Source organism: Periplaneta americana, chromosome 2 (assembly GCF_040183065.1).
Source record: "Periplaneta americana isolate PAMFEO1 chromosome 2, P.americana_PAMFEO1_priV1, whole genome shotgun sequence".
Classification (NCBI taxonomy): domain Eukaryota; kingdom Metazoa; phylum Arthropoda; class Insecta; order Blattodea; family Blattidae; genus Periplaneta; species Periplaneta americana.
The window spans coordinates 211,031,606-211,057,105 of NC_091118.1; positions in this window are offsets into that span (position 1 = coordinate 211,031,606).

Here is a 25,500-nt window from a genome sequence, read left to right on the forward strand (position 1 = left end):
TCGTCTTTTCGGGATTTACTTCCAAATCGATCGCTTTAGTTGCTTCTAAGTAAATAAAAATATTAAATAGTAAAAAAAAGTTGTATTTAATTTATTCTGGTGTCCCGACAGTTTTTCCTCCTTTTGTGTTACAGTATGTTCTGGATTCTCTTTGTTGTCATCCTTTCTAAGTGGTTTCGTATCTTCCTCTCCGGCTTACATGAATGTAATCTTCGCATTTAAATGATGTTCTTGTGTTATTTCTGCGTTCAGAAGTTCTCTATGCAGCTGTCTACTTTCAACTGTTCGTCCATAAGTATTTCAGATTAAAGGTTGCCATGAATATTCATTTGTTTGTTTACAAATAATCGTCTCAATATGGTGCCACACGACGATTCCAAGTGCAATCTGTTGTCGATTTCGAATAGTTCTGCATTACTGCTTGAGACAGGATACATTAAATCCTGCACTACGACAACTGGAAGTCATCTGAAAGCGGTAGTCACAAAGTTTGTCTGCTTCTCTTACAGTTAATTCGAATAAAGCGGAAATTCGCCCCTTCGTTCAGTTATGAATACAATCATAATAAAATTATTACAAACAGTGTTTGTTTACAAACAATATTCACTACGATATACAGGCATTTGTTAAAGGGATTCAGTCGGCCGTGGGGGAGTTAAAATACACTTTTTATTGTATATTTTAAAACTGACAGGAAATACATGGAATCCGTCTAATTACGTGAAACATTTAAATGCTGTTCGTGATTGTTATTGGGAATATGGTTGGGATTTTAAGGATTTTTGGGATTTGAGGACACCTGGTAGTAATTCTATTGCACCATTTCATATCTATTAAACCATGGGCTCCTGAAAATTTTACCGTCTATTAAACACACATTTTTTAATATAAAAATATGGGAATGAATCTGCTCGGGATTTTTGTTTATGATTGCCAGATTTTTATATTATGAAGTGCACAGAAAAAAAATCTACATATTTAGTTATCTCAGAAGCCACTATTCAAATGAGTTCATAAATTTTATTTGTTATTGTCCACACCTAATCTCACATAGTCGGTGAAATCTTTTGTTACTTTTTTATTCAAATTAAATATAGGCCTAATAGTACAATATGCAACGAGCCTATAATGGTAGTAATTAAGACGCGAGTATGTTTGTTTATGAAACGAGCGCAAGCGACGTTCATAATTTTCATACGAGCGTCTTAATTACTATTATAGGCAAGTTTCATACGACTTTTTATGCTCGACCATATTTATAACTTGAAATTATTCAGAAGTATTCATTTTATTTGTATCTGACTGAAGATCGGAAGTGACCTTGTGCATAGATCGTAAATTATGAGATGTGCGCAGACGCGAAAGTATTGATTTTTTTTCCGAGGAACAAATGTCATTGACCTTGATATAATCTAGAGAGTAAAATGAACATTAATCTTGATATAACCCGGAAATTGATTTAGACATTGAAAAACGAGATGACAAATTGAATTTATTTGAATATTATTTACAATTAACGCTAATTATTATAGTAACAGAACATAACCTTCTGCGACAGTATTGGATTTCCAGGCTCCGTGACGTTTCGCTAGTTGTCTTTCGATTGCATATCCGAGAATAATCGATACTTGCGCTTTCATATTGCTACAATGGTATTTTCTGATTGGTGGAACACCTGAACTTTAATGAATAGGTGTACTTTAATACGGTCCATTAAAGGGCTGCTACCAGGTGTATAATTACTACATTTCGGCATGGTCGAGCATGAAAATATTTATAATTCATATATATCAATTTTATTCTAATTTTGTTCATTCAATATTTCTTTTAATTCAATAATTTTACGAAATATTGTAGTAAGTCTTAAGTGTAAAACTCCATAAAATGCATATAATAATAATCCGTGGCGCTACAGCCCGTGAAGGGCCTAGACCGACCAGCCGGCTGCTGGCCTCACACTCACATGCCGAAGCAGAGGTGGACGATCATCCAACCAGAATGGAGGTATCGTGTGGTTAGCAGCCGTTAAAGCTGGTATTCGCAACCGGATTTCGCTACCTATCGTAGCTCCCCAAGTGCATCACGATGCTGGGTGGACACCGGTCCCATACACTGGTTGAAATTACATGAGAAAATTTCTTCCCCCATGAGGACTCGAACCAGCGCGCATTCCGTAACGCGAGTCCTAGGCAGGATGCTTAGACCGCGACGCCACGGCGTGGGACCCATAAAATGTATATACATTCAAAAATTTATCACTCTGTCTTTAATAGTTTTCGAGATAATTTCAAGCAAGCGCCATACAGCCAATCAAGCAGCTCATTGCAACTCGATTCACCCATGAGAATTTGATTATACTGGTGGTACATAGCATAGTGCTCTAAAATTAAGAACCGATAACTTTTTTCTCTTACGTTCATTTGTTTATCCTACGTTCATTTTTTTTTACCATCATCTCTGCTTGATAGTAAGCCTGAACTCGTGCATATTCACGCCAAGAAAATATCAACAACCAATGGCTAACATTAATTCTCAACATGGAACAATTATTATTAATTATAACAATTGTACCGTTAATTATTACAAGAAAAAGTTGATGGAAAAAGAGTTAATAAAATTATTAGGCCTATAACCTTAAGTTTAATGTTAAAAACCTATACTCATGCTTAATATGTCTATAACCTCAAATGTTTAGTCTTCTTCTATAATTCATTTGTTTCATTCCTATCATCTCTGGTCCAATAAATTACGATAGAGAAAACATGCATTCTGCTATTGATTAATGGCGGTTCATTATGTTGCTATAACCTGAAATGTTCAGTTGTTTTTAAATAAATTAAATTTCAGATATCCGCGTTTGTTCTCTTGCAATAAAGGTAATAAAATTTATGTTTTGCGAAGATGAAAGAGGTAAGTCACTGCCATGAACATGAACATCATGACTATATTATAAAAATTCCAATCAAAATGGCATCTTTCTCGCATCGGAATTATCTCGCTGAATACAATTCGTGCTTGGTATTTTCTCTGTGATAATTCAAGTGATATTCTATACTCATGTATATTGTCATAAGATAATTTTTTGTCGACCTTCGATCTCAAAAAATATCATAACAACCCTACCTTCGTTAAGCTCAATTGTATTATGGAGAAACTATCAGCATTCGTTACACAGGGTGCGTCAGAAAGAACGGATGGATTTCACATGGCAAGAAAATTGTAAAGATTCATCAAATCAAAAATTTATTGTTATCAACATATTCACCAATACATGCAGTTTATTTATGTAAAACAACATTATCCATATGATGTCCTTGGCTTTCAATACAGGCATCGAGGCGTTTTCTGATGTTCGCCATCACTTTCACAGTCATAGCTGGTGCAATTGCCACGATTTCTTCACGAATCGCTGTCTTCAGTTCGTCCAGTGTATGTGATCGATGTTTACAAACTTACGCCTTCAAATGGTTCCAAAGAAAGAAGTCGCAGGGCGCGAGATCTTACCGTAGCCTCGGACAATCTCAGTGCAATAGAATTTCGTCCAGGTGATTTCTTCTTTAATGTTGAACCTGTGATACGAAATGAAGCCACCCACCGCAAAATTGTATTCCGAGTTGGAATCCTAGCGTGACATCCGATATCGAAATGAGTCCTGAGTGGCGATCACAGACTCTTCATTTTTCAAAAATGTCTCTACGATGAAAGCACGTTGTACACGAGACCAACACCATGTTCTCAACTGAAACTGCATTCTATGGCTGACCCAACAGTCGTGGTCCCCCTCACTATATCTCTCTCCTCGTTGCGTATCGATAGTTTGAAATCCATCCGTTCTTTCTGACGCACCCTTTACTATAGAAGATAATAAGGTACACGTACCAAAAAACGCCACCTTAACACTTGAGTCAATGTTGCTCTGGGAATACATTAAGTACAAACACAAAAATTATGATAAAGAAACTTTAATCTTATCTGTAGAAAATAGCACAATGAAAATGGTGATAGTATATATTGGAGAAGAAATACAATTCAAATAGGAAAACTTTGTATACTGGCGTTATTAGGAACAGGTTACCCAATTAACGCCACCTATTTTCTAGTAACATATACACTTATAATTGTTAATGAATTATTTTTCCTAAGCAACACAAATTGAACTAAACAACTATATTTAAGTTTCTGTTAATAAAAGATACAAAAGCACTATTGAAATATTCTTGATCTCAAGCTGAAACATCAGATGGATTAGGAAAATATGTTTTCCGGTAACTCCTTACTTTCAAAAAAAGACACAGTAGAAAGTTATAAACACAAAAGCATTAACCTTAGTTAAATATGAATGTTTTCCACAAGTAAAACAAAAAAAAATTAAGAGTTTGATAAACAATTGAACCAATATCATCAGTGCAGATTCTGGACATTTGTAATTGAAAGGTTAGTGTTTTTCCAGTTGTTTCCACACTAATCATGTAAATACGTTATAAAGTATCAATATAAAAGTAATGAAAGTACTATTAAAAACTGAGGACTATCGTTAAACAATTGAGTACCGTACTAAAATAACTAAAATGTTATCTGTAGACATTTAACATAGCGTTAAAGCACTAGTGAGTACTTGATAACATTGCACCCCTATTTCTGTAACATTTTCAAATTTTATAGATAGCAAATATTTTCTCTGCATAGAAAAACGTTTAAGGATCACGAAAATATATAGTTTAATATAGTTATTATTTGGTCAACACACAAAATAAAGTACTGCCTATTATTGTGATATAAGAACCACCTTTCACTATCAACACACAGCAGCAAAATGGTGGAATATCATGTCACTAATAAATGTCAGCGGACAGCTAGTAACTCATTTCATCACTACATGGCAAGAGAATGCAGACTACAGTAGTGCACTACCGAAATCTGGTGTCGTTAACAAGAATTAATACGGTGGCATTAAAGATATACATGGCGTTATTTGTCTCAGACCTTACTTATACAGAGTGTTTAAAAAATACGGGGCATAATTTCAGGTATGTATTTCCCACATGTAGACAATCAAAATAGTTCATTACAACATGTGTCCGGAAATGCTTTATTTCCGAGTTACGGCCTTCACAACATTGAAATTCACCGGAACGTTTTTCTTTCCGCAGGTCGTTGTCATTACAGAATATGTTCAAAATTTCCACCTCCTGCTTGAATACAGACCTCACATCGATGTCTCATTGACCTGCGAACACGATCCCAAAATCCAGGAGTATTGCGTATGTCCTCAGAACATGCCACAATTCGATTCCGAAGGGATTCCAAATCAGGCACCGGAGACGAATAAACCAATGATTTTAAATGGCCCTACAATTGGAAATCGAGAGGGTTCAGATCAGGTCAGTGTGGAGACCAAGCAATTGGGCCACCTCTACCTATCCATCGATCAGGAAACCTTCGATCCAAGTACCGGCGGGTCGTACGACTGAAGTGTGCAGGAGCGCAATCATGCAAGAAGTGAATGTGTTGACTATTGATCAGTGGAGTGTCTTCTAAAACATGAGGTATGATTCCGGTGAATTTCAATGTTGTGAAGGCCATAACTCGGAAATAAAGCATTTCCGGACACATGTTGTAATGAACTATTTTGATTGTCTACATGTGGGAAATACATACCTGAAATTATGCCCCGTATTTTTTTAAACACCCTGTATTGTTGAAACATTTTTTTCTGTGGATTTCATAATTTAAAAATCTGCTAATCATTACTAAATACCCCAGAGGATTCATTAACTCATTTTTATATTGAAAAGTGTGTTTAATAGATGGAAAAAAATTCAGGGACCTATCTTTAACAGAAAAAAAAATATTACATTTAAAAAATGATAAGCTTTTATGACAGAGTGTAATAAAATAAATTACTACCTAGTGCACTTTAATATAATGGTTTCATTTATTTCTATTTGTCATCACACTCCCCGCATTTAAATTTAACAAGGCGGAGCCTTCTCGTTAACTACTTCATAATCGCTTCCTCATTCCAGGAGGCCTAGTCTGCAGACAACAATGCAATTGATAGTCGAAACTATTCACACATCAATATGACGCCAATGAGTTGTTTGAAATTGTAATGAATAATTATCATTACAGAAAATTAGATTCATTTGAAAATTAATACCACAGTTCAGTACTTTAGAATTAGACAATGTTAAACTGACTAAATTTGTCTTTATACTCTCTGCTTTAATTAATCACTCCAATTTGTATACGAATAATCATGGATTGATTATGATGTCACGTGCATTCAATTTCTCTGTTGTTGTTTTGTAACGGGTGGCTGGATTCGGATTTACTTTCTTTTAAACACATAATTACGACCATCCAAGGCCTATTATAATTAATGACATCATTGTTTTAACAAAAAGTTTGACCAGCTTTCAATCGTGTTGAATTTCAGGCTTCACGTTGAAATTCCATTAAAATTTCTGAACAAATTATGTATCTCTTTAGGTGTTATGTAAGTTTACGATATGCAGAAAAATACTTCTTACATCATACACCTTCTTCTTTGACACAAAATTAAAAAAACCTCACATGAACAATATTTTCCACCCTACAGACTATTTGACTCAGAAATCTATTATATTTTCTTTACCATGTGGCTAAAGATGTGTCATGATTTGACTGCATTACCACAACAGCAAGAAGATTGTGCTGAATATTGATCAGAAGCCGTTCAGAACGATTCCAACAGAAAATTATACTTTTACGTGTGTTAAATTTTAAACACGACTTATGAAAATTTCGCTTTCTATTATACATGCACCTATTTTCTGTACTATAAGTAGCTGCTTCCAAGAGGGAAGATTTCAATAGAAAACGGAGCATTTTCTGCGGGCATTTGCAAAAAGAACTAAGGAAGAGACTAGTAAAATTCTTTGTGAAGTGTGGCATTGTATGTGCGCAGAAACATGGACATTACGACGAAGTGAAGAGAAACAAAAGCTTTTGAAATGTGGATATGGAGACAGAATAAGAAATGAAACCGTGTTGGAAAGAGTGGGTAAAGAAAGATTAATGCTTAAATTAATCGTGAAGAGGAAAGGCTAAGAAGAAACTACCTACTCAAGGATGCACTGGAAGGAATGGTGAACAGAAAGTTCGGGCCAGAAGAAGATGCCAGATAATATACAACATTAAGATTTATAGCGGAAAATACGGAAGATTCGATTTCGCTTGGGTTTGCAGTCACGTTCGTGCCCACGAGCGCAAATCAATGAATGAATGAATGAATGAAGCACTTACGTGTAATTCATCTTATCCACCATAAACTCAGAGTGGCATCTTAAACTCACCTGAAAAGATAGAAAAATAGCAATTAGTAAAAATTAAAAGACTCCAGAGATCATCTCTAAGCTTCATTTAAAAAAAAACTTCAAACAAAAAAGTAAAGTTTCAAAATTGTCACACCCTTACGAGATTTCTAGTCCTAGCTATACCTCTTCTGAATAATCTAGCATTGTTTCCATCCTCATTTACAACGATCTTATCTGATAACTGACCATACAACCTATAGTATAGTATATATACTTCACTAGCAATGGAAAAAGTCCAAGCTACACCTCTTCTGAATAATCTAGCATTGCTTTCTACCTCATTTACAACGATCTTATCTGATAACTGACCATACAACATATAGTATAGTATATATACTTCACTAGCAATGGAAAAAGTCCAAGCTACACCTCTTCTGAATAATCCATCATTGCTTTCTACCTCATTTACAACGATCTTATCTGATAATTGACCATACAACATATAGTATAGTATATATACTTCACTAGCAATGGAAAAAGTCCAAGCTACACCTGTTCTGAATAATCCATCATTGCTTTCTACCTCATTTACACGATCTTATCTGATAACTGACCATATAACATATAGTACAGTATATATACTTCATTAACAATGGAAAAAGTCCAAGCTACACCTCTTCTGAATAATCCAGCATTGCTTTCTACCTCATTTACACGATCTTATCTGATAACTGACCATAAAACATATAGTATAGTATATATACTTCACTAGCAATGGAAAAAGTCCAAGCTACACCTGTTCTGAATAATCCATCATTGCTTTCTACCTCATTTACACGATCTTATCTGATAACTGACCATAAAACATATAGTATAGTATATATACTTCACTAGCAATGGAAAAAGTCCAAGCTACACCTCTTCTGAATAATCCAGCATTGCTTTCTACCTCATTTACACGATCTTATCTGATAACTGACCATACAACATATAGTATAGTATATATACTTCACTAGCAACGGAAAAACTCCAAGCTACACCTCTTCTGAATAATCCAGCATTGCTTTCTACCTCATTTACAAACGATCTTATCTGATAATTGACCATACAACATATAGTATAGTATATATACTTCACTAGCAATGGAAAAAGTCCAAGCTACTCATCTTCTAAATAATCCAGCATTGCTTTCTACCTCATTTACAACGATCTTATCTGATAACTGACCATATAACATATAGTACAGTATATATACTTCATTAACAATGGAAAAAGTCCAAGCTACACCTCTTCTGAATAATCCAGCATTGCTTTCTACCTCATTTACAACGATCTTATCTGATAACTGACCATATAACATATAGTACAGTATATATACTTCATTAACAATGGAAAACGTCCAAGCTACACCCTTCTGAATAATCCAGCATTGCTTTCTACCTCATTTACAACGATCTTATCTGATAACTGACCATATAACATATAGTATAGTATATATACTTCACTAGCAATGGAAAAATGTCCAAGCTACACCTGTTCTGAATAATCCAGCATTGCTTTCTACCTCATTTACAACGATCTTATCTGATAACTGACCATATAACATATAGTACAGTATATATACTTCATTAACAATGGAAAACGTCCAAGCTACACCCTTCTGAATAATCCAGCATTGCTTTCTACCTCATTTACACGATCTTATCCGATAACTGACCACACAACATATAGTATAGTATATATACTTCACTAGCAATGGAAAAATGTCCAAGCTACACCTCTTCTGAATAATCCAGCATTGCTTTCTACCTCATTTACAACGATCATATCTGATAACTGGCCATACAACATATAGTATAGTATATATACTTCACTAGCAATGGAAAAATGTCCAAGCTACACCTCTTCTGAATAATCCAGCATTGCTTTCTACCTCATTTACAACGATCTTATCCGATAACTGACCATACAACATATAGTATAGTATATATACTTCACTAGCAATGGAAAAATGTCCAAGCTACACCTCTTCTGAATAATCCAGCATTGCTTTCTACCTCATTTACAACGATCATATCTGATAACTGGCCATACAACATATAGTATAGTATAGTATAGTATAGTATATATACTTCACTAGCAACGGAAAAAGGCCAAGCTACACCTCTTCTGAATAATCCATCATTGCTTTCTACCTCATTTACAACGATCTTATCTGATAACTGACCATACAACATATAGTATAGTATATATACTTCACTAGCAATGGAGAAAGTCCAAGCTACACCTCTCCTGAATAATCCAGCATTGCTTTCTACCTCATTTACAACGATCTTATCTGATAACTGACCATACAACATACTGTATAGTATACATACTTCACCAGCAATGGAAAAAGTCCAAGCCACACCTCTTCTGAATAATCGAGCATTGATTTCTACCTCATTTACAACGATCTTATCTGATAACTGACCATACAACATATAGTATAGTATATATACTTCACTAGCAATGGAAAAAGTACAAGCTACACCTCTTCTGCTTAATCTAGCATTGATTTCTACCTCATTTACAACGTTCTTATCGGATAACTGGCCATAAAAATTATAGTACAGTCTCGGAATCCTGATTGTGTACATTTTTATGTTTCTGAACATTGTCTGTTAAAGAGAAATTGTTTTCATTGTGTAGCACGGAGGTAACAAAGCTTCTTACTTTAAAAAGACATATAGTTTCTCAACAACATATTTAATTTTAAACTAACAGTCATGATGTGTAATTTGTGACACAGTATTTACTCTTTGCTTTTCAATAGTATAACCCTAGGCCAGCTCCATTCGATAATTAATCAACATTAATTGAATGCAAGAATATACAAACTTTCATTCCATATGTAAATGAATTTCAGCCAGCAGGAACATTATCTCTAATATTTGTATTCCCACCCTCTCCGTAAATTGTGTGACAGAGCTGATGGGCACACCTCAGTGTAAAAATGAACCATGACACGACTGCATTTTAGACTGCATTTCGACATCTCTGAATGTCACAAGAACGGAATTTATGACGTATTTATTTTTTCCTTTTGTCTTTCCATTTTCACGCATGAAACTTTTTTTTTTATCCAAATGCAGAGAGAGAGAGAGAGCGACTAGATTGTATTATGGACCATATGATATCGTAATTTTAAGATTTTCTCAAGAAAGAAAGCCTTTTATTTGTTTATACTTCTATATGCTATAATTTCCATACTCTAATACATTTACATCAGTCGCTTACGTAATTATATCTGCAGTGCTTGGGAAAAGTGGCACAAGTCAGTTTACATAAACATTTTTAATAGTTTACTGACAACTTACGGAACATCTGCTCGCTTGGGAAAAGAGTCGTAAGTGTATTTCTTCCATTACAATAATTCATATAGAAGAAAATCAAATCGACATAAACCAGTGTGAAGACAGTTTTTTCCTTCTCCTGTAAAATTAACATTTTTTACTTATGCCACTTTTCCCGAGCACTACAGATATGCAAAATAAAAATATATGCGCATTTAAGAAGGAAAAACCCTCGAAATATGTATTTATGCAAAATAAAGTTGGCTTCATTCAAACGTAAAAATCTTGGTCTTCAAAGATCTACTTTACTTTCTCAATTTTTTAAATCAATACAAACATGTAATTGCATTAAGTTTGTATTTATGCCTACTTGCAGTGAAATAGCTGCAAGAAATTATTTAATAAATTTTACAAAAAAGCATTTCTATTTGAACAGAATCACGAATTAATCTTTCTTGCACAATAACAGACATTGAAACTTCATTTGTTTTCCTCATCGATAAATTCCGGAGGAAAAAAACAAGAGACAGGAGAAAATGAACACAGTTGCCATGGTAGGTAGATACACCGCTTTTCACTTGTCTTCAAGACTCCAGACAGTTAAGGTCCCCCAATGCTTATCATAATTTGATGATGTTTTTCTCAATTAGGTAATGTAAATGTTGAATATCTTGCATCAAATAGTCATGCACCGCTTCCCCTCGAATCTTTTTTCCAAGTCGGCAGCCAGAGAGGACTGTTATATAAGCAGAAAAACACTGTTGACAAATTTCTCCTTAAATCATAGCAGGCGTTCCTCCTCCTGTAAGACGATACACGATTTCTTTATTTAGTGTTAGATTTTCCATAGTATACTGTAGAAGCGCTGCGTGTTCCAATCCTTGGTCAGTTAGCTGACAGACTTCAGCTGAATGGACCTGTGTTAGAATCCCGATGCTTTTTATAATGAAAAAAAAACCTTACGTGAAAATGATTTCGCAATTATCCATACTTACTGGCTTTTAAGGGATCCGGAGGTTCATTGCCGCCCTCACATAAGCCCGCCATTGGTCCCTATCCTGAGCAAGATTAATCCAGTCTCTATCATCATATCCCATCTCCCTCAAATCAATTTTAATATTATCTTCCCATCTACGTCTCGACCTCCCCAAAGGTCTTTTTCCCTCCGGCCTCCCAACTAACACTCTATATCAATTTCTGGATTCGCCCATACGTGCTACATGCCCTGCCAATCTCAAACGTCTGGATTTAATGTTTCTAATCGCAATTATCTGTAACTTGCATAAATGTCCACAAAACATTTTCTCTTTCAATAAACTTTTTTTCAGTTCTAAATAATATTCAATAAAAAATTTGCTTTTATGCTATACCCCATCAAAACCAGCAGCAATATTTTAGCTTTCAGTTAACTCTATTGTCTTCTGTATAGTTATTTTCATTGTTCATATGACAACCAGTCTTCAACTATTTTCTAAAATATTATTATATTCAGTCCAACGTTGGAGGTAAAAGATGATTCATAACATCACAAACGTTTCTGTAGCACTTTGCCCCGTTCCACCTCATAGCATAAGTCAATCTAATATTAATATTATAACATCTGTCTTTATTTTGATGAGAATTATAACCTGTATTTCAACTCCATAAAAATTAAAGTTAACACATTTTAGATGATATACCTTTTAATGTCCGCAATATTTTCAACACAGCCTTCATTATCGCATGAGATACACCTGACTGGCTTATTTTTAATAATTTCAGAGAATATATTAAGACCTACAATTATTGAATGCGGATGCTTTAGCAAAGAAGGGCAGCACTGCTACTTACAGACCTGTTACTAAATCTACGTATTACTCTGTGAAAAGATTTATTAAATCTACATACTTAGACTTCAACAAACAAAATTTGATAACACAATCTCAAGGGGAAAAATGAAACTCTCTGCATCATAATCCACAGTTAATTCCTGATTTACCACGAAAATCGTCTGCAGCTGCATTTAGATTGGCAATAGGCCATGATTGTTTGGCCAAACACCTGCATAGAATTGGAATATATCAGTCCCCTAACAGCCCATTGTGCAACTCAAACCAAGAAATGGATTCGGAACACCTCAAAATCCGTGCTTCAGTGGCTGGCCATGATAATATCTTTGAAAAATATTGGAGTGCAAGAGGCCAAATGATTTTATTGTCAAACGTCTGGCATTAGAAAAACAACAATTATTGAACCTGTTCCATAACTAGGAAAGGTGGAAAAATTTTATATTTCCATTTCGTACCATGTTCTGATCACGAGACATAATCATATACTTTGTCTTTTCGGGATTGACTTCCAACCCTATCGCTTTACTTGCTTCAAGTAAAATTCCCGTGTTTTCCCTAATCGTTTGTAGATTTTCTCCTAACGTATTCACGTCGTCCGCATAGACAAGAAGCTTAGATTCCAAACCCTCTCTGTTATTCTGGATTTTCCTAATGGCATACTCTAGAGCAAAGTTAAAAAGTAAAGGTGATAGTGCATCTCCTTGCTTTAGCCCGCAGTGAATTGGAAAAGCATCAGAAAGAAACTGGCCTATACGGACTCTGCTGTAAGTTTCACTGCGACACATTTTAATTAATCAAACTAGTTTCTTGGGAATACCAAATTCAATAAAAATATTATATAAAACTTCTCTCTTAACCGAGTCATATGCCTTTATGAAATCTATGAATAACTGATGTACTGTACCCTTATACTCCCATTTTTTCTTCAATATCTGTCGAATACAAAAAGTCTGATCAATAGTCGATCTATTACGCCTAAAACCACACTGATGATCCCCAATAATTTAATTTATATATGGAGTTAATCTTGTCAAAAGAATATTGGACACAATTTTGTACGACGTCAACAAAAGGAATATTCCTCGAAAGTTACTACAGTTTGTCTTTTCTCTCTTCTTAAAGGTAGGTATAATTATGGACTTCTTCCATTGTTCTGGTACAATTTCCTTTTCCCGAACAACAAGTACAATTTGACTACCAATACTAGAATTAAATATTTTATAAATAAATCTAAATTTTCGTATTAATATAAAACAAAATAATATCGCCAAAAATAAAAAAAAGTTAATTTATAATAATGCTCGCCACGATCTCACTGAAATAAAATATGTACAGAAGTGCAACCATCTTTTTTTACCATACCACACCTTTACCATAATTCAATGAACATTTCGTATTTATTATTATATTGGAAAGGAATATTCATATTGAATTGGTACTCCAGTTACAAAATAATTATATTTTCCACAATTTCTATCAATCTCCACCATGGGTATAAAACAATCTTCAGCAATCTCCGCTGATACCAATATTAAAAAATTAAAAAAACAATCGATGTCCACAGATATCTTTTTCTTCCTATTACCATTTCAAACGTTGCCTATGAAGCAAGTAATCATTAGTAAATCCTCCACTAGACGCTTATACAACTGGATTAAAAGAGTAGACAGAATACAATAATAATAATAATAATAATAATAATAATAACAATAATAATAATAATAATAATAATAATAATAATAATAATAATAATACTTACTTGCAAATGGCTTTTAAGGAACCCGAAGGTTCATTGTCGCCCTCACATAAGCCCGCCATCGGTCCCTATCCTGTACAAGATTAATCCAGTCTCTATCATCATATCCCACCTCTCTCAAATCCATTTTAATATCCTCCCATCTACGTCTCGGCCTCCCTAAAGGTCTTTTTCCCTCCGGTCTCCCAACTAACACTCTATATGCATTTCTGGATTCGCCCATACGTGCTATATGCCTTGCCCATCTCAAACGTCTGGATTTTAAGTTCCTAATTGTGTTAGGTGAAGAATACAATGCGTGCAATTCTGTGTTGTGTAACTTTCTCCATTCTCCTGTAACTTCATCCCGCTTAGCCCCAAATATTTTCCTAAGCACCTTATTCTCAAACACCCTTAACCTATGTTCCTCTCTCAGAGTGAGAGTCCAAGTTTCACAACCATACAGAAGAGCCGGTAATATAACTGTTTTATAAATTCTAACTTTCAGATTTTTGGACAGAAGACTGGATGATAAAAGCTTCTCAACCGAATAATAACAGGCATTTCCCATATTTATTCTGCGTTTAATTTCCTCCCGAGTGTCATTTATATAATAACAATAATAATAATAACAACAATAATAATAATAATAATAATAATAATAATAATAATAATAATAATAATAGGTGCCAAATATAGGGAATCGTGTAGGACTATTTTCAAAAAACTACAAATAATACCCATGGCTTGTCAGTATATCTTTTCATTAATAATCTTCCTCGTATGTAATCGTGAAAACTTTGTAACTAATTCAACAGTTCATAGCATAAATACACGTCAAAAGAATGACTTTCATACTCCATCGGCAAGTCTATCGTGCTATCAAAAAGGAGTGCGTTATATGGCAGTAAAAATTTTCAATAGCCTCCCTATCGATATAAAAAATGAAACTCAAAACATAAGATTATTTAGGGCCAAATTAAAGAAGTACCTAATTTCTCACGCCTTCTATTCTGTAGGTGAATTCATGACATTCAATAACACTTCATGAAATTGATACTAAAACTTTGTGTTGTACTAGTAGACTATATTGTAAATCTTGTCTGTATATATTTCAACTAGACTGTGACTATAAATTAAGATTTTATAATAATATTAAGTTTTTTGACTTGTTCCATATTCTAGCTGTAAGCATGTATGAATACCATGGAATGTTAATAAATACAATACAATACAATACAATACAACAAATTTGTGATTAACAGTTTCGCTTCTGTGCGAAATATGGATTTGTTTTGCATACCCGTTTCTTCCCCTCCTTTCTCACTCAGTGTAAATTGATTACAAACACGGAAAGAGAAAGCTGTATGCATTCATGGTATTGGTATATAAATTGCCTAACATGTATGTACGACTCGTTTGCAAACAGCGTACGATCGCGTGCTTATTTTCGTTGCTAGGTATACAAACAATTTCAACAAACATAGCTATCTCCACCTACAGATAAAAATCGAAACTAGAACAAATCGTCCACCATGTGCAGACACGGATCAGGGTCTCAGATCGAAGATATGCATTCACAAACAGTCAAGTTACTTGGTTTGACTCCAGACCACACCACGAAGCAACCGGGGTGAGGTCATCGGGTGCGCTGGAACTTCGGGGCTTTAGTTCGAACCCCGCCTGGGCTGAATAATCTGGTTGAGTTTTTTTTAAGGTTTTCCTCCGCCCAAATATAGGGTGACTGTCAGATAATTCCGTAGAGAATTTTTTTATTAATCTTGAGAAAATATAATCTCGGTATCAAAAGTAGAGATCGTAGACTTTCGAAATCATGATAATTGCATAACACGCCAAAAGTCTGTCAAAATAAACAATTTTATGTTTAAAAATTATAAAAATTGGAGATTTATCCTTCGAAGAGGTGGAAAAATTCAAATATCTTGGAGCAACAGTAACAAATATAAATGACACTCGGGAGGAAATTAAACACAGAATAAATATGGGAAACGCCTGTTATTATTCGGTTGATAAGCTTTTGTCATCTAGTCTGCTGTCAAAAAAAACTGAAAATTAGAGTTTACAAAACAGTTACATTACCAGTGGTATGTGTGCTTGTGAAACTTGGACTCTCACTTTGAGAGAGTAACAGAGGTTAAGAATGTTCGAGAATAACGTGCTTTGGGGCTAAGAGGAATGAAGTTACAGGAGAATGGAGAAAGTTACACAACCCAGAACTGCATGCATTGTATTCTTCACCTGACATAATTAGGAACATTAAATCCAGACGTTTGAGATGGGCAGGGCATGTAACACGTATAGGCGAATCCAGAAATATATAGAGAGTGTTAGTTGGGAGGCCGGAGGGAAAAAGACCATTTGGGAGGCCGAGACGTAGATGGGAAGATAATATTAAAATGGATTTGAGGGAAGTGGGATATGATGATGGAGAATGGATTAATCTTGCTCAGGATAGGGACCAATGGCGGGCTTATGTGAGGACGGCAGTGAACCTCCGGGTTCCTTAAAAGCCAGTAAGTAAGTAAGTATGTTTAAAAATATGTTAAGTGTATTAGTGTAGTTTTTAATACGCGATAAAAAGCGAAATTCAACACAAAATGTGACATAAGTGTTTCTGTGAAATAAGAATGGAATTACATTTTACGAAATATTTTTGTGGTTTTGTAGAAAAAAAAAACTCAGAATATACGTAAAGGCCGCATCACATTTAAGTTATTACATTTTTTCAAATAGTGGTCAAACTTCCATTTTAAATTTTACAGTATAAATAGCACAGCAATGTAGCTGAAACCCCCTTCGTTGTTATCTTTACTATTGTCTCCAGTTCTCAACCAATCTGTCTGGTGGTAGTCTCACTTCTTTCTATCAATTTCAAATGGTTTATATATATATATATATATATATATATATATATATATTTAATAACAGCGCTGCTGTAAATACAGTACCATCTTCTAGAACAGATTATGTCAGTCTTACATAAATTACACACAATTATGTCGCCACTTACACAGACATAGCCTACTGTCTTCCGAATTTCTCTACCCACTTCTGTACTTTTGCACTTGTTTTAGGCAATTTCATTTTAACGAGTAGTGTATGTATGTATGTATGTATGTATGTATGTATGTATGTACAGTATGTATGTATGTATGTACAGTATGTATGTATGTATGTACAGTATGTATGTACAGTATGTATGTATGTACAGTACGTATGTATGTACAGTACGTATGTATGTATGTATGTATGTATGTATGTATGTATGTATGTATTCACATTGCAAATGGTTAAGTACCCGGTGGCATTGGTAACTAATTACACTCAATAATTACAATAACAATAAAATACAGTCATAATATTAATAATAAAATAATAATAGCAATATATAGTAAAATTAACAAGGAGCTTACTTACAAATGGCTTTTAAGGAACCCGAAGGTTCATTGCCGCCCTCACATAAGCCCTCCAGCGGTCCCTATCCTGTGCAAGATTAATCCAGTCTCTATCATCATACCCCACCTCCCTCAAATCCATTTTAATATTATCCTCCCATCTACGTCTCGGCCTCCCTAAAGGTCTTTTTCCCTCCGGTCTCCCAACTAACACTCTATATGCATTTCTGGATTCGCCCATACGTGCTACATGCCCTGCCCATCTCAAACGTCTGGATTTCAAGTTCCTAATTATGTCAGGTGAAGAATACAATGCGTGCAGTTCTGTGTTGTGTAACTTTCTCCATTCTCCTGTAACTTCATCCCGCTTAGCCCCAAATATTTTCCTAAGCACCTTATTCTCAAACACCCTGAACCTATGTTCCTCTCTCAGAGTGAGAGTCCAAGTTTCACAGCCATATAGAACAACCGGTAATATAACTGTTTTATAAATTCTAACTTTCAGATTTTTGGACAGCAGACTGGATGATAAGAGCTTCTCAACCGAATAATAACAGGCATTTCCCATATTTATTCTGCGTTTAATTTCCTCCCGAGTGTCATTTACATTTGTTACTGTTGCTCCAAGATATTTGAATTTTTCCACCTCTTCGAAGGATAAATCTCCAATATTTATATTTCCATTTCGTACAATATTCCCGTCACGAGACATAATCATATACTTTGTCTTTTCGGGATTTACTTCCAAACCGATCGCTTTACTTGCTTCAAGTAAAATTTCCGTGTTTTCCCTAACCGTTTGTGTATTTTCTCCTAACATATTCACGTCATCTGCATAGACAAGAAGCTGATGTAGCCCGTTCAATTCCAAACCCTGCCTGTTATCCTGAACTTTCCTAATGGCATATTCTAAAGCGAAGTTAAAAAGTAAAGGTGATAGTGCATCTCCCTGCTTTAGCCCGCAGTGAATTGGAAAAGGATCAGATAGAAACTGACCTATACGGACTCTGCTGTATGTTTCACTGAGACACATTTTAATTAATCGAACTAGTTTCTTGGGAATACCAAATTCAATAAGAATATCATATAATACTTCCCTCTTAACCGAGTCATATGCCTTTTTGAAATCTATGAATAACTGATGTACTGTACCCTTATACTCCCATTTTTTCTCCATTATCTGCCGAATACAAAAAATCTGATCAATAGTCGATCTATTACGCCGAAAACCGCACTGATGATCCCCAATAATTTCATCTACGTACGGAGTTAATCTCCTCAAAAGAATATTGGACAAAATTTTGTACGACGTCAACAAAAGTGATATTCCTCGAAAGTTACCACAGTTCGTTTTGTCCCCCTTTTTAAAAATAGGTACAATTATGGACTCCTTCCATTGTTCTGGTACAATTTCCTTTTCCCAAATAGCAAGTACAAGTTTATAAATTTCGCTATATAATGCACTTCCACCCTCTTGTATTAATTCTGCTGGAATTTGATCGATACCTGGAGACTTGTACTTTTTCAGATTTTCTATCGCAATTTCGACTTCTGAAATCGTGGGTTCGGGTATAAATGGCTCAGCAGTTTGTATTTCAATATCGTCCCGATCATTTCTATTTGGCCTATGTACATTTAGTAGTTGCGCAAAATAGTTTTTCCATCTGTTTAGGATTGATGAAGAGTCTGCAAGCAAGTCACCATTCTCATCCTTGATCACGTTTACCCTTGACTGATATCCGTTCTTAAATTCCTTTATACCCTTATATAAATCTCGAATGTTTTTATTCTTACTATTTGTTTCTACCTCATTCAGTTTTTCCTTCAAGTAACCTCTCTTTTTATTCCTAAGTGTACGACTTGCTTCCCGTCTTTCATTGAAATAATTATCTCTATTCTCCTCAACTGGATCCTGTAAGAATTTCAATTTTGCCTGTTTCCTTCTTTCTACTACCATGCAACAATGTTCATCAAACCACGGTTTCTTTTTCTTAGTTTCATAATAACCTATGCTCTGCTCAGCTGCAATTTTGATACTATCTCTGATATTTTCCCACACGCTATTAACATCTAATTCTTTCTCAACTTCGTCGGAACTTTCTAAAGTGGCAAACCTATTCGAAATTTCGACCTGATAATTTTGCTTAGCTTCCTCGTCCTTTAATTTCAAAATATTGAATTTAGTAATATTAACTTGTTGCTCTACTCGCTTGGCTACTGATAATCTTTCTCTTAATTCTCCAATCACCAAATAATGGTCAGAATTACAGTCTGCACCTCTGAAAGTTCGAATATCTACTATACTAGTATGTCTCCGTTTATCTATCAAGACGTGATCTATTTGGTTGTGTGTCAATCCATCTGGAGAACCTAAATTAAATGAATCACTTAATATAACATAATTAATTAAAGTAAAACTAATTTATATCTTAATCCTAAGTTCGAACTAAAACCCACGAGTATATATGATATATGTTCATATTCGCATAAGTACCTTTCCGCACTACACTCATTTCGCTATCAATTCACTCACTGCACTGGAACTACGACACATTTCACTGACACTATCTTGATTTCACTAAGACTTCAAAAACATTTCACTGTTCAAATACTTTGCATTGCCACTGTAAACTATAAAACTTCACTGACGCAAACACACTTCACTGTCACAACACACTTCACAGACACAACACACTTCTTCACTGATACAACACTTCAAATAACAAAACATCAATTACCCCTTATTATTCCGTAGAATTGTACTTACTATATTAACCTCAAATCGCTAGCCTAGACCCCACTACAAGCAATTTAGGACGTTCACTATAACTCACACCCGTTCACTATAAATCTATTTCTCTGCCACTATAACTCTCAGACTTTACTTTAAAGCTCACTGCACTTTCACTACAACACACTGCACACCCTATATAAATCACTGGAGATTCACTATGTTTCTCTGCTTACTCACTATACTTGTATAACCACGAAATAGTCTGCATAATGTATTACCGTCTATTAGTAAAGTCCTTAAGCCTATTTTTAAATACATTTTTGGTTATTGGTAAAGCCTTTAGTAAGTCTGCAGGTAAAGCATTCCAGTCCCTCATAGTACGATTCAGAAAAAAAAACTTTCCTGTGTCCGTCCTCTGTCTTCTTTCCCTCAATTTATATGAGTGGTCGTTCCTTGAAGAGTAATTTGGCGGCTGCAACCTATTCTTTATTTCTCTCCAGGCAGGCTCACCTCTGTACAATATCATTAATATTGTTAAACTGAAAGATACTGTACTTGTTTAGGAGTAAGGAACCTGTTGTAGAATGACCGTGTAGTGTGCGTTATTTGTTTTTGTGAGCAGGGTGTTTACTGAAGGACACATGACAGTGTATATCCCGTGCACACTTATACTCATTCCAATTGTTGGACTAAGAAAACGGTTTTTAGTAATAATTGCAACGGTATTTACAAAAAAAAATTAAATTGTGAAATGTTAAGTGTTTTATATATTATTAAAAATAAATATTAATATTTTAAGAACCTGTTACAATCCGGTGGCATCTGGGGATTTACTCTTTACTTTAAATCCCGATACGCAACGAACACAAAAGCTTTAATCTGCTGGTGATAAAATCCGTTCCTGCAGAACATGACGACTACCTGGCCACCCCCGGATCTGAGTTATTATGCTACCCAACTCTCACACCTGTACTCCAGATAGAGCATTCTAAAGATAGACTGCATAACAGACAGGAAATAAAGGAGAGCGGGCGGACGGACAGACAGACAATGAAACCACACAGAAGACACGAGACATACTGCCGTGTTTATCTGTGAGTCGTAGGGGGTGAGAAAAGGGTTCAATGCCGGAGCTCTAGAAGGGGGGGATGCTTCAAGAGAGGTGAGTAGGTTAGAGAAAGAAGTAGACCCGATGGTTCTACTGCTGGAAGGGGCTGGAGGGGGTTAGTGAAGAGGGTGGGGGTGAGTGAAGGTCCATCAAAGCATACCCCGTAAATTCTAATCCAATTATGTAAATATTGTTGTGTAGTGTATTGTAGTAAAGCATTGGTACGCTAGGATTGTTTCATCCATTAACAGATTTCTCTTGGCTATACAGACTGGGGGATGAGGCTGGAAAGGGGTGGGGGGGGCTAGGGAGAGAACTACTACCCCTATCCTGAGGGAAGGGTGTGTGCCTCGTTGTGAATAACCCTCTACTCTAGGGGTTGTTATTTTTGGGGTGGATGAGAGGATGAGAAATTTTTTTTTATGTTATCCATTATTCTGTATTCTCTTGTAATCAACTCTGTGAAACGTCCAGTTGATTAAGCAAGTTGTTTTTTCATAAAACACACACGGTTGTACTAGGTGGACGGGTTGCAATCGATAATAAAAGCATATGGTATAGGGGGCGGTACGCTTTCCCGTTCAGAAAATGCCAACCCTTTCTTCCCGGTCTATCGACAGATGTGGATTTTATGACCAGTTGCTTGTAACGAATACACTTCAATCCTTTTTTTCTTTCTTTTCGCCCGAGCGACTTGTTTTCATACTTCCACACTTATCCAATAAATTATCGAACATAGAACCAGCCCAGAGAATCACTAAGGCGTTAAAAAGAATAAAGAAAAGGACGGGACCTGCATAGCAAACAGGGTATGCACTGCTTTCGCCTTTAGTTATAAAGAGTACACGAGATTTCACAAGCTTTTTGTGTTTGCCAAATTCAACAGATGCAATTGATGTAAGAAACATGTGTCTATCGGAGCCTTGCAAGATTTCTTTTAGATATGTTTCTTTAAAATTTCCCCCAGAGATAAAAAATCTCTCTTTAATACTTACTTACTGGCTTAAGGAGCCCGGAGGTTCATTGCCGCCCTCACATAAGCCCGCCATTGGTCCCTATCCTAAGCAACATTAATCCAGTCTCTATCATCATATCCCACTTCCCTCATATCCATTTTAATATTATCCTCCCATCTACGTCTCGGCCTCCCTAAAGGTATTTTTCTCTCCGGCCTCCCAACTAAGACTATATGCATTTCTGGATTCGCCCATACGTGCTACATGCTCTGCCCATCTCAAACGTCTGGATTTAATGTTCCTAATTATGTCAGGTGAAGAATACAATGCGTGTAGTTCTGTGTTTTGTAACTTTCTCCATTCTCCTGTAACTTCATCCCTCTTAGCCCCAAATATTTTCCTAAGCACCTTAATCTCAAATACCCTTAACCTATGTTCCTCTCACACCCATACAGAACAACCGGTAATATAACTGTTTTATAAATTCTAACTTTCAGATTTTTTGACAGCAGACTGGATGATAAAAGCTTCTCAACCGAATAATAACAGGCATTGCCGATATTTATTGTGTGTTTAATTTCCTCCCGAGTATCATTTATATTTGTTACTGTTGCTCCCAGGTATTTGAATTTTTCCACCTCTTCAAAAGATAAATTGACAATTTTTATATCTCTGCATCATAATCCACAGTTAATTCCCGATTTACCACGAAAATCGTCTGTAGCTGCATTTAGATTGGCAACAGGCCATAATTGCTTGTCCAAACACCTGCATAGAATTGGAATATATCAGTCCCCTAACTGCCCATTGTGCAACTCAAACCAAGAAATGGATTTGGAACACCTCAAAATCTGTGCTTCAGTGGCTGACCATGATAATATCTTTGAAAAATATTGGAGTGCAAGAGGCCAAATGACTTTATTGTCTGGCATTAGAAAACAACAACAATAATTTTTATATTTCCATTTCGTACAATATTCTCGTCACAAGTCATAATCATATACTTTGTATTTTCGGGATTTACTTCCAAACCCATCTCCTTACATGCTTCAAATAAAATTCCCGTGTTTTCCCTAATCGTTTGTGGATTTTCTCCTAACATATTCACGTCATCCGCATAGACAAGCAGCTGATATAACCCGTTCAATTCCAAACCCTCTCTGTTATCCTGGACTTTCCTAATGGCATATTATAGAGCAAAGTTAAAAAGTAAAGTTGATAGTGCATCTCCTTGCTTTAGCCCACAGTGAATTGGAAGCGTATCTGACAGAAACTGGCCTAAACGAACTCTGCTGTACGTTTCACTGAGACACATTTTAATTAATCGGACTAGTTTCTTGGGAATACCGAATTCAATAAGAATATTATATAAAACTTCTCTCTTAACTGAATCATATGCCGTTTTGAAATCTATGAATAGGTGATGTACAGTACCCTTATACTCCTATTTTTTCTCCATTATCTGTCGAATACAAAACATCTTATCAATAGTTGATCTATTACGCCTAAAACCGCACTGATGATCCCCAATAATTTCATCTACATATGGAGTTAATCTTCTCAAAAGAATATTGGACAAAATTTTGTACGACGTCAACAAAAGTGATAAATCTCTCTTTAATATTACAGACAAATGAAGGGGCCTTGGAAATCAGAGGTAATTCAACATTAAAACGACGTTCCTCCGTAATGGAAATATTAAACTCTGTAGAAAGGTATTTAACCAGCTTTTCACTAAAGCATTCGAAATATTTAGCATTAAATTTCATTAAAGCTTAGGCCTATACAGTGCTCAAATTGCTGCATCTTATTTTACTCCAAACTTAGGAACAATATTGTAAATTTATTTTTTGTGCTAAAAATATTGCACATTTCTTCATAAACTTACAATAAAGTAATTTCTAACAATTTTTTTAGTAGAAAATAAAATACAGGGTGTCCCAGAAGCAATGTAAAATACATTAGGATAATGTAGTTTGGGTTAATCTACATCCTTTTTTGTGGACACTGTATCATCTACTAGATTATTTAGCGTCGCTGAGATTGGTGACAGGAAAATACTCCTAGTAAGATATGTAGCGAGATGGAGGCCGAGAATTCACCACAGATTACCTGACATTTGCCTTACGATTGGAGAAAACCTCCGAAAAAACAACCAGGTAATCAGCCCAAGCGGGAATTGAACCCGTGCCCGAGTGCTACTTCCGATCGGAAGGCATGCGTCTTAGCAGGCTGAGCTACGCTGGTGGCTCTATATCGATTTAACTCGAGATATATCTTGCAGTTTCCTCATATGCATTATTTTTCTTCTTTTTTGTGGTATTCCACAGACCCCATGGTGTACAGACATGGGTTTAATTCATATAATTTGATTAACTCGTAAACAACTTCTTTCTGCCAGAACGCCATGTTTTTTTGCGATTGTTGGCGATTTATTACAGAGAAGAATAATTAAAATGTGTATAAAAAAACCTAGGCCTATTGATTATTCTACAGAAAAATGTTACTGTTTTTGGAATTTAAAGTCTTGAAAATACATCACATTTATATCAATGCATTATTATATTTCATACATAAAAATCACACATATTTCTGATCACATACTCCCAAACACAATATCAAAGGCATAGACACAATAAGTTTGTTTAAACCAAAATGTTTAACAAGTACTGCTTTTAACCACAGTACTAATACTTGTCTTCCTATACTGTAGAAATGCCTCGCCTCTGGAATTCGTTACCTAATGATGTCAGGGACTGCCGGACTTTATCACAATTCAAAATTAAATTGGAAAATTTTGTCTTAGTTAATGTTTTTTAGGTATTGCTAGAAGTATTGATTTGTGTTTTTTTTTCCTTTTTCTTTTTTAATCTATATTAAAATTGCAAGTTTCTTGTTTATGTTAGTTAATTAGTTAGGATGCAATTAATTATGATACTTAATCACTCATTTAAAGTTTGTGTGACTGCAACCTGTGTATATTTTTGTGTGGATTTACTTTGTTTATAGTGTTTTTTTTCCTCAGTCTTGATTTTGTATATAGTGTATTTTTTTCTGTTTATTTCTATTATTGTATTTGTATTCTTGGT